Here is an 11,007-nt window from a genome sequence, read left to right on the forward strand (position 1 = left end):
AAACCTATATTTAACTAGACAAGTCAGCTTGAAGGTCAACGTGAAGGTATACTACAGTGTGTAGTATAGTATTGTAAAGATCACTACAGAATTCTATAGTAAGTACTATAGTATTCTGTAGTAAACTGTCATATTGTTTTTGGTGGATATGGACATAGCCAGAAATAGTATCATAGGGGATGACGGTAAACAGTTGGTTATGATACAGTACAGGTCTTGCTTGGGTGGTTGTATCTTTATAGACTCCATTAATGTGTCCGATTGCTTGTTGGCCAAAGGCCTGTTAGCTTTGATTAATCCAACAGAGCTCTATTTTCACAGGTGAAGGATCCTTGAACTTGAAGGCTCAGAATGAAGCAGAACAAGCGAGAACAGCAGGCAGACTCCTTTTACCCAAAACATTCCACATTCCAAGTGTTTTGTTAACAATCCAAATCTGTAGTCTGTCAAGTTTACACTCACCAAGTCCTAAATCTAGAATAGCAAGTGTAAAATTCCCTCAGTTTGTTTGAGTACACAGATACCAGAGAGAAGCAACTAATTCTGATATCGAAATAGATAGAATATCTGGTGAAATTCTAAAGTGGCTCTAACAGGGTCAACCTCTCAATATTTGTGCACTATATCAGAGGTCATGGGCCCACCTTCTGAGGAACTTGTTCACTCTGTTGTCTCTACCTTAGTCACGGCAGGATAGTCATTACCCTACAAATCACGAGGAGCAGGAAGACCCCAACCATTGCCACTGCTAGCACACTGCTCTAATATTAGTTCCTACCGGACACAATGTTTGGCAGACCAAACTCTCCGGTCCTTTAAAAACCTGCTGTATGTAAAATATTGCGAGCTATCGTTTGAAAAGGAAATAAAATGTGACTCTGGATGACAACATAATGATGTTTGTTTCCAACATTAGGGCTGTTTATCTAAAGAAGTCAAATCCATTTTGTGTTTTGTTTCCTTGCCACGATCGTATCGCAATATTGGTATCGTCCTGGCCCTAGTTGTCAGTCTGATCCTCACACACCACATGTAGAGACACTCAGACACCCGTGATCAGTGTAGCAGGTAGAGAGAAATATCCTTTAACCTCTCCCACTGCTGTTCCTTAGAAAGTCTCTCTCCTCCTTTGATTCATTGACACTATACCAGTAAGACAGTAGTTACCAAGGCCAGACAAAGGTAACTAAGGCAACTAAGTAATGAATAAGTCTCATTTAGTTTGAAAAGATCATGCTTTTTTTGTCTGGAAATCAACAAACAATCATCTCCCATTTCAGCAAGACCTAAAAGTATATCTTCCATCTTTATGTAGGCCTTGAAATAGACAATGATCCAAATCATCTCAGACCCTAAACACACATGCATGCACACACACAGCAGGTGATAACTACCTGAGATCCCAGGGAAGAAGCAGGGTTGTGCCATGACCTTCCACATTTCCACATGGTACAGGGGGGGGGCAGTCTCACACATGCCTCACACACCCACAGCTGCACACTTACACCAGGGGCGTAGGCTCACCCGATCAGGTTGAGCTATTTTTTGTTGTTGTTGCTGCTCTTCACTTGTCAGTGTTCCAAATGGGACATTATTTGTATTTTTACTTAGTCATGCAAACACCATCAGATACAATAGCAAGCAGTGCACTGAGTTAGTCAGATTTGATTACATATAACAGAACAGATTAACCGTAATGACATTCACTGTCACAGGATGGGTTGCCAAAAATAACTAACAAAGCAACCCCCCAGTAAGCCACAAATATGACTGCATTGAGGCATGTCACTGATTCTATGGCTATATGAACCATGCCACTGCCCATTTCATTTGTTCATTTAGCAAACAAGACAGCTCATACTACTATGGCCGACGGTGTGAAACACATTTCACTGCACCTAACATTTTTTTCTGTGCCTTTATCAGTCAACACACCTATATTTTAGCTTGAATTAGCTTTAAATGCTACATTTTCTCTCAGCCTCATGGCAGAATGTGTAAAATAGCATGAAATGAGCAATAAATCTGCATTTCCCTCTCTGCCTCATGCAAAGTGTGTAGAATTACAGGAAATTGTATTTAAAAAGCAACATTTTTTTCAGCCTTGTGGCAAAATGTGTAGAATAACATCAGATTACCTATACAACTGCACATTTTTATTTTTGCCCCATGGCTAAATGTGTAAAATTGCAGGAAGTTAGCTGCAAGTGTACACATGTATTTGTACACAGATGCACATTGACACAAACACATGCTCAGAGGTATTCTGAGGCATCTGTGAGAAATGCATTTGGTGATTGTTAACCTGTTGAATTGATTGCAGTTATTTGACGACTGTCTCGCTCATCATAATACCCAGCACCATTTATCCTCATATTTTGTGCCATTGAGGTTCCTGAGCCTCCCTTCGCAGTTTCACTTTGAGCCATGTACAACATTGCTGTTTGAGAACACAATACACACAGTTGGTCACCACAGCTATCCCTACACACTGGCCAATCAAGGTGAGTAAGGTTGTGTGAACGAACACAGAACGAACTACAGAACGAACACATGGAGAGGCGATTAAGAGTCGAGTCACAGGACATATTGCAAGTTAACACGATCTGTGAATGCCAAGGTAACTGACAACAACTTGAAATGGACACCGATTCGTTTAATAGAACCACTGGGTCATATGCCCACCAACCTGAAAAAGTTCCTATGCATCTAACAACTAATGCTACTTCCACTACTAAATCTGTTGTGTGGTTATTTCTTAAACAATTTACACAACAAGGTTAACTCACCGTACTTGAGACAGGGTCCAGGGCCTGTGCTTACGTTATTGGATACGTCTGGCAGGAGTCAGACATAGTTAGTTGGGCCCGTATGAAGTGGAATAAATCCAGAGGACAACAACCAGACTGCTGGACATCATTACAGCCAGGAGACGGTACTAACATTTTCATTTCATTGCTTTAAAAAATAAAAAGTCTGAACCATTTCCTTTCATCAAATTCAAACTATCACGCATATCCATCTCCCCTGATGACCAGAAAGAATAACTTATTTTTTAAATGACTCCCTCCTAAAAAGGAAAACCTAAAAATAAACAACGTCTGTTTCAACAGTTTCTACTTTTCTGCCTTATTATTATTCGACCATGCTGGTCATTTATGAACATTTGAACATCTTGGCCATGTTCTGTTATAATCTCCACCCGGCACAGCCAGAAGAGGACTGGCCACCCCTCATAGCCTGGTTCCTCTAGGTTTCTTCCTAGGTTTTGGCCTTTCTAGGGAGTTTTTCCTAGCCACCGTGCTTCTACATCTGCATTGCTTGCGGTTTGGAGTTTTAGGCTGGGTTTCTGTACAGCACTTTGAGATATCAGCTGATGTACAAAGGGCTATAGAAAAAATTGATTTGTCTGTTTTTCACAGACTAGAAACCAAGTTTACAATTTAAAAATACATCTGTCAATTCTGGTCAATTAGAAAACCGTTAACATAAAGTATTTCTAAAACCAGGAGACCAATAGACATTTATATTAATATCGCACGGCCACATGTTGAACAAGGCACACTGATTACAACCTCATAACACTTGAGGATCAACATGTTCTTTCTCTCACACTCGCTCATATCAAAAACACACACGATGGAACACACTTACACCCTGATGAGCAGGGTACTTAGGCCTACTTTTTCTCTACTCAGACTAATAGGATTCCCTACCCCCCCCCCCCCCCCCCCCCCCATTTTTGTTCATCCTACAGACACACACTATACACACAGTCCCACACACACACTGTACACATAGCAACTGCTATCCCCCGAGTTGCAGCAGCACAGTCTGGGTCTGCCTCCCTCTTTCTCCTAATCTCCATTTCTCCTCTTTGCCACCTCTAGACTCACAGTGGCTGTCCCCTTCGCCAGCTCATCCATACTAGATTTAGGCCTCCCTCCTCCTCCCCCCCTCCAGACCTGCCTAAGTCCAATAGAGTGCCATCTTCCACCTCCTGCCACTCATGGTGCTTTGTCCCTCCCTTTAGGAAGAGTGCTCGACCAATCAGATCCCTTGATCCAGTGCTGTCTTAACGGCCCAATGGCTACTGGTGTAAAGTAGTCTGTTTAGCACTAACAGATGGTGAAGGACCATGCAGCTTATAGTTGCTGGGGCAGTAACAAGGTCAGAGGGGACTGGGGCCCTTCTCTTATTCAGAGGATAGAAACTAATTTAGCTAATTTGAGTCATAGGGGCTAACAGTTGTGAACCTCTGAGGAAAAACAAGAATAAACAAATTTGAGGCATCACCTACACACTCTCACGCTTGGACAGACAGTCAGTTTCTCTTTCCCTCTGATAACACTACTAGCACTCTCTCTAGGTATCACCACTGACAGGCTGTCTGCAGCATGTCTACTGTACCTCACTAGGAGGTTCTGGACTTGGAAATTGTGTGTAATAAATTCTGTCAATCAAGTCTGATGACAGATAAATAGCAGAGAAGAGACCATGTAAGTTATTTTCTCACTGCCTCAGAAGTGACAGCTTAACAATGGCACACCCACTGTATTGTGTGTGTGTCCCCCCACCCCCACCATATTTCCTCTGTGGTTTGGCTACAGTTAGGAGTGAATTTCCACAGCTTCCCCAGTCAATCTCCTCCTGGATGGTGTCCGATCCGTCCAGACAAGAATGAGGGGAAAGGTCTGCGTCTGCTTTTCCTCCCCAGGATTTGCCTTTCCAGACAGAGAGCTTAACCAGACAACGCGCTCGGAAAACAAGCTTTACAAATGGTGATCTTTAAGTTTCAAGTTAATGTCACGTGCTCAAGTACAGTCAAATGCCTTTCGTTCAAGCTCTAAACCCAATAATGCAGTAATCAATGTAGTAATATAAATAACATAAGGTAGAACAAAAACACAAAATAAATTGAAATAAGAACATGAGAAGGTAAGTAAGCTATATACATGGTCGCTGTGAGCTATATAAGCGGTTGCTGCAAATGGTCTTGTGGCTTCGCTGAAGTTAATGAGTGAATGGTTTGACTTCAATGGGCTTATGCTAAGGGGGAATCAGTCTCCTCAGACCCAAACACAATGTCAGATTTCAAAACAAGGGAGCTGGAATGGAGCCAGTAAACAGCTGAGACTAATTCACTTAAGACAGATTCAATTTCATGTCACAAGACTGTCCATAAAATGTTTACCCAACAGCAGCTGAGCATATAAGCAGATCACTTCAATGTACAGTATGGAAAAAATCAACCCCTTACTCACCAAGATTGTAATCGCCCGCAGTCAATAGTTGAACGCCCTACTCTTAATTACAGTCACATCCACTGACCATGCAGAGTCAGCTGTGGTTTTATCTGGGGACAGTTTAAAAGCCCCATCATCATAGCTCAGATTCTGAAAAAAACTCATCACTGAGGGAATGCCCTCGCATTGTCTTCAGTCCAGCTATAGGACATCAGAAAGTTGTGGCCCTGAAATCCCACTTTATGCACTGGCAGACACATCGATGTCTCATATACTTAACCAAGTGCCTTACACAGTCAGATCAATATTGGCTGGAGAATGGCGCAATGCACTACCTCTGTTGGCACAATCTATTCTCTGGCTGCAGTGGGGAGCCTGGGGACATGGGGGAAAATGAGACATTTCTTTAGAGTACATTCTCTAGGTGACAATTCAACTTTGAATCCTCCAACAAATATCATCCAGTTGTCCTTGGATTTCAGCAGAAATGTGGTTCCTACAACACACTATAATGAAGCAATAGCAGGTAAAGAAAACAGGTATGTCATGGACCAATGAGGACTGCTAAAATATCATGGCCTCAGCATTAAAGCTGAGTAGAATTGATGAGGTAAGATGTAGGAAGGACAGTGTGCGTGTGTGTGTGTGTGTGTGTGAGAGAGACCCAGAAGTATCATGCAACAGCCATACTGACAGAGTAGCACCTGGGACAACCCACTGGGCACAAACTGGTTGAATCAATGTTGTTTCAATGTAATTTGTAGTGTGATGTGGAATCTATGTAGAAAATACATTGGATTTGAAAAAAAGTCATCAACTGTTGTTTTGAAGAGTAAATGTGTAGTCATCGTCATCCTGGTAAACAAATGTCAACACTTGTATAAAATATGTTGAATTTGTACCTTTAAAAACATCAGATCTTCAACATTATTATTTTTATTATTATTTTAAGCTTTAGGTTGGGCAGCACCTAATACTGGAGAATTAGTCTATCTACTACTGCTAACCTTTGGTCTCCGATCCAGGGTTTTAACCAAGCCCTGCCATGCTTAGCTATTATATCTGTCACTGACCATTACCAATGTGCTATCGTGAGAATGATTTTGTAAGTGGAGATCTCTCAACACTAAATAAATTCCCTGTTGCCTTCTAAGTAATTCCATATAGTTGGTTTAACATAGCAAATCAAATGTGAACATACTTTATCACCGATATATCATCAATGCTGCTATTTAGGCCTTTATAGGATTGGTGAAGTAATCAACAGCCAGTGTTTAAATTCAAACCCGTAAGCAACTAAAAATAGACAATACAATAAGCCTATGGTTTCAAGCTCTGGTTGTTTTAAATTGTAATTATCTTTAGTGATATTGAATTGTGCAGGACTAAATCAAATCAAACTTAATTTAAAGTACATTTAAAGAATGATTTGACTAGTCCTAGTCTAACTTCAATTTTTGGTTGAGAAGTGAATCCAACATATCAATTAATAATTTTTAGACAAACTGGAATCCAAGACAGACTAAATCAGTGGCACAGATGGAACAATCCAAGCCAGATTAAGTCAGTGGCACAGATGGAACAATCCAAGCCAGACTAAGTCAGTGGCACAGATGGAACAATCCAAGCCAGACTAAGTCAGTGGCACAGATGGAACAATCCAAGCCAGACTAAGTCAGTGGCACAGACGGAACAATCCAAGCCAGACTAAGTCAGTGGCACAGACGGAACAATCCAAGCCAGACTAAGTCAGTGGCACAGATGGAACAATCCAAGCCAGACTAAGTCAGTGGCACAGATGGAACAATCCAAGCCAGACTAAGTCAGTGGCACAGATGGAACAATCCAAGCAGAAGATAAATCTCTCAAATGTTGATATTTGATAGTGTTGACAGACAAAACCAATACAATATGACTTTTGTACAATAAATAGCCTAAGACTATTTTAGAAAAGTTATGTACAGTTGAAGTCAGACGTTTTACGTACAGAGGTTGGAGTCATTAAAACTCGTTGTAATTTCTATAGTTTTGGCAAGTCGTTAGGACATCTACTTTGTGCATGACACAAGTCATTTTTCCAACAATTGTTTACAGATTATTTAACTTATTATTCACTGTATCACAATTCCAGTGGGTCAGAGGTCTACATACACTAAGTTGACTGAGCCTTTAAACAGCTTGGAAAATTCCAGAAAGTTATGTCATCTTCTGAGTCAATTGGAGTTGTACCTGTGGATCTATTTCAAGGCCTACCTTCAAGCGCAGTGCCTCTTTGCTTGACATCATGGGAAAATCAAAAGAAAAATCAGCCAAGACCTCAGGAAAAATAATTGTAGACCTCCACAAGTCTGGTTCATCCTTGGGAGCAATTTCCAAACACCTGAAGGTACCACGTTCATCTGTACAAACAATAGTATGCAACTATAAACACCATGGGACCACGCAACCGTCATACCGCTCAGGAAGGAGATGCGGTCTGTCTCCTACAGATTAATGTACTTTGGTAAGAAAAGTGCATATCAATCACAGAACAGCAAAGGACCTTGTGAAGATGCTGGAGGAAACAGGTAGAAAAGTATCTATATCCACAGTGAAATGAGTCCTATATCGACATAACCTGAAAGGCCGCTCAGCAAAGAAGAAGCCACTGCTCAAAAAACGCAGATATATTGAAGCAACATCTCAAGACATCAGTCAGGAAGTTAAAGCTTGGTCGCAAATGGCTCTTCCAAATGGACAACGACTCCAAGCATACTTCCAAAGTCGTGTAAGTCGCTCTGGATAAGAGCGTCTGCTAAATGACTTAAATGTAAATGTAAATGTGGCAAAATGGCTTAAGGACAACAAGGTCAAGGTATTGGAGTGGCCATCACAAAGCCCTGACCTAACATTTGTGGGCAGAAGGGTAGCCTAGTGGTTAGAGCGTTGGACTAGTAACCGGAAGGTTGCAAGTTCAAATCCCCGAGCTGACAAGGTACAAATCTGTCGTTCTGCACCTGAACAGGCAGTTAACACACTGTTCCTAGGCAGTCATTGAAAATAAGAATTTGTTCTTAACTGACTTGCCTGGTAAAATAAAAAACTGAAAAAGCATGTGTGAGCAAGGAGGCCTACAACCCTGACTCAGTTACACCAGCTCTGTCATGGACCAAAATTCACCCAACTTATTGTGGAAAAAGTTAAACAATTGAAAGGCAATGCTACCCAAGACAGGGAATTTTTACTAGGATTACAATGTCAGGAATTGTGAAAAACTGAGTTTAAATGTATTTTGCTAAGGTGAATCTCCGACTTCAAATGTAACATTTAACCATAAAATTGAGGTTACTGTAACTATCCATTTCTTCTTGTGTAATCATACAAAGCACGGTCATTGTGAAGATCTCCAAGACCTGCAATGCTGTAATAACCTGTGCAGAATCTTGAACGGCATTGATCACTTGCACCATGTACTTTTAATGTAATCTCAACTGCAATCCAGGTCATTTGCTTCTGCTATTATATGAAACACAGTGAAAACACATGCATCTTTTGTATAAAGCAACAAAATATCTGACATTGTATTCCCATTTGAACTTTGTTGTGCTTTAAGATGGTTGAGAGCATAGTGATATAACACATTGACAATTCAACTAACTTTTGGCTGTCTTTTTGAGTGGGTAAAAATAGGTTGTAATCTCATTGATCAACATCAACTAAATATGACCCAATTATCCATGTTGAAATGACGTGGTGTGCCGAGTGGGGAGGGACTGCAGTCAGTGAAGTGCTGTTTATAGAAACACTGTCACCTGATAGGCTGGAGGAAAGGGAATAGGCCAACTGCCTCTGCACTTCAAAAGGCTTGTCAGACACGGCGATTAGATATATTCAAATCCATTTTTTTTTGTCGTTTGTGGACAGCAATGATACCAGGTTCCAACATAGGCTACTAGTTAAAGGCAACAGCTTGACATGGAAGAATGATTGTAAATGAATGTCTGGTCGACATATCTGAAACTAAGGAAGATTGCTATGTTCAGTCTTGTAATTCCCTATGGTTGTCGAATGCATTTATTGAAATAATACTAGGGTAGGGATCAGGTGTTTGATTACCAAACCTAAGTCTGTATTGCCTAAGACTTGCGCAACAAATAACAGATCACTGGAAAGGTGTCATATTTCAAGATAGGCCTGCAATGGGAATGCCGTAATGTAAATAGTTTACAGGTGAGCTCTGGACATTAAAAATCTGTCCCAAACAACTAGTACCTGTCTGATGGTCACTCTGCTCTGCGACAGACCTGTAAAGTGATGTTTTTGGTGAACTGAAGCAGATGGAAATGATATGCTTCAACACAAAAGCCATCTTCAAACAGAAAACAATAGGCTATAGCTGGAACAATTCCTGGAGAGATCGTTTCATTCATTAATGAAGGATAACATTGCCAGCATACAATAACAAGCCGCACTGCAACTTGTCACGGTTCATGAAGGAAGATAGTCACTTACCCCTGCCATTACAAATGCTAATGTTATAAGAAGCTGCAGAATCCTGATAGACCCGCGTAGCCGTGTGTACGTTCCCTGCCGTCTATCACCTGTTTCCGCATTGAGAAGGCTGACGTTTTAACCTTGGTTGAAAAGGAGCTTTCCATTCACTGCTAAATGGTTCTGAAACTGACAGCTCCTCTGATCCACCTTTGCTCCTGACGAGGAGCAACACGCGCGCTTTCTCCTAATGCGAGCGTGCTAGAGCTCTTCTCTCCCAGAGCGCATGCTATTTATGCTTCCTTGAGGGAGAGATTACAATACATTTCAAACGGATTTGAAATCTGTATAATCTAACAGACGGACCAGATAGCACCCAAGGCTGTAATACCGTTTTTTTAAATAGCATAGTAGGTAAACTAGTATTTGGAAACAATGTGGACATTAGGCTGCTGTCTCTTTACCCAACTTGGCTCCAACTGTTTGCTACAATAAGCTTGCTGTTTCCCAATAGTTTATATAAAATCATTTTAAAAAGGCTATTTGCAAATTACTGTCCAACATCTGGGTCATGGTTGAAATCCAGAGGGATTGTTCCAATATCATTATCCCGAAATGGTAGGATTTAACATGAACTCTTATTCTCCCTAAGTGGGCATTTGCTCCCAAAAGCACGCCAAAACGTAGGCTGCTAGATCTCTAAAATAAACTATTTTCCCTTACGAAAAATGTATCAGCCGCTACAAAAAAATGTCAATGAATTACAATCCATATAATAATTCACATTTCCTATTACTGCAGGATTATTTTCCTGTTCTGGGAGACTGGCCCAAATAAAGATAATACATCTGTTAAAGAAGGCCAAAAGAATGTGTTGGGGATCATGTGTATAATCCCTATACCAAGGCATGCAGGGGGGTGGTCAACCCTACATCCTGTAGGACGCCGTGTATGAATGCGTGGCGTCCTATGTAGGGCTAGCTGCTGGACTACAGCACATACACACAACTCTGTCTCTCTAAGTTACAATTTATTTAGAGATGTATTACGTTTGTCAAGCTAACTACTGTTTCAGAAATTACATTTCCTCCGGGATATGTAGACCTTGGTTGAGTTTAGACACAGAAATAGAAAAGGTAGGATAAACAACAGTAATCATAGAGGGCAGGAGGCATGCTTAAGATTCCACACTCTTCAGGAATGTGGTCCTATGCAGCAGGCACATCAGAAAATAAACACAAAACTATTGGCACACGTCCACACAAAACAATAAATACATCAGAACGGGCTC

The 11,007-nt window shown here is 41.0% G+C and overlaps 1 protein-coding gene across 1 annotated transcript in view; it reads right to left on the minus strand.

Moving 5' to 3' along the window:
• psda (pleckstrin and Sec7 domain containing a) overlaps positions 1–10,004 on the minus strand; it is a 44,242-nt gene extending 34,238 nt beyond the window's left edge. Inside the window, exon 1 of the mRNA XM_046358815.1 lies at positions 9,738–10,004. The gene's annotated coding sequence lies outside the window, so the exon portion shown is untranslated. The remainder of the gene's footprint in view (positions 1–9,737) is intronic.
• Between the last annotated feature and the right edge of the window lie 1,003 nt (positions 10,005–11,007).

This window comes from Oncorhynchus gorbuscha, linkage group LG08, assembly GCF_021184085.1.
Source record: "Oncorhynchus gorbuscha isolate QuinsamMale2020 ecotype Even-year linkage group LG08, OgorEven_v1.0, whole genome shotgun sequence".
NCBI classification, from domain to species: Eukaryota; Metazoa; Chordata; class Actinopteri; order Salmoniformes; family Salmonidae; genus Oncorhynchus; species Oncorhynchus gorbuscha.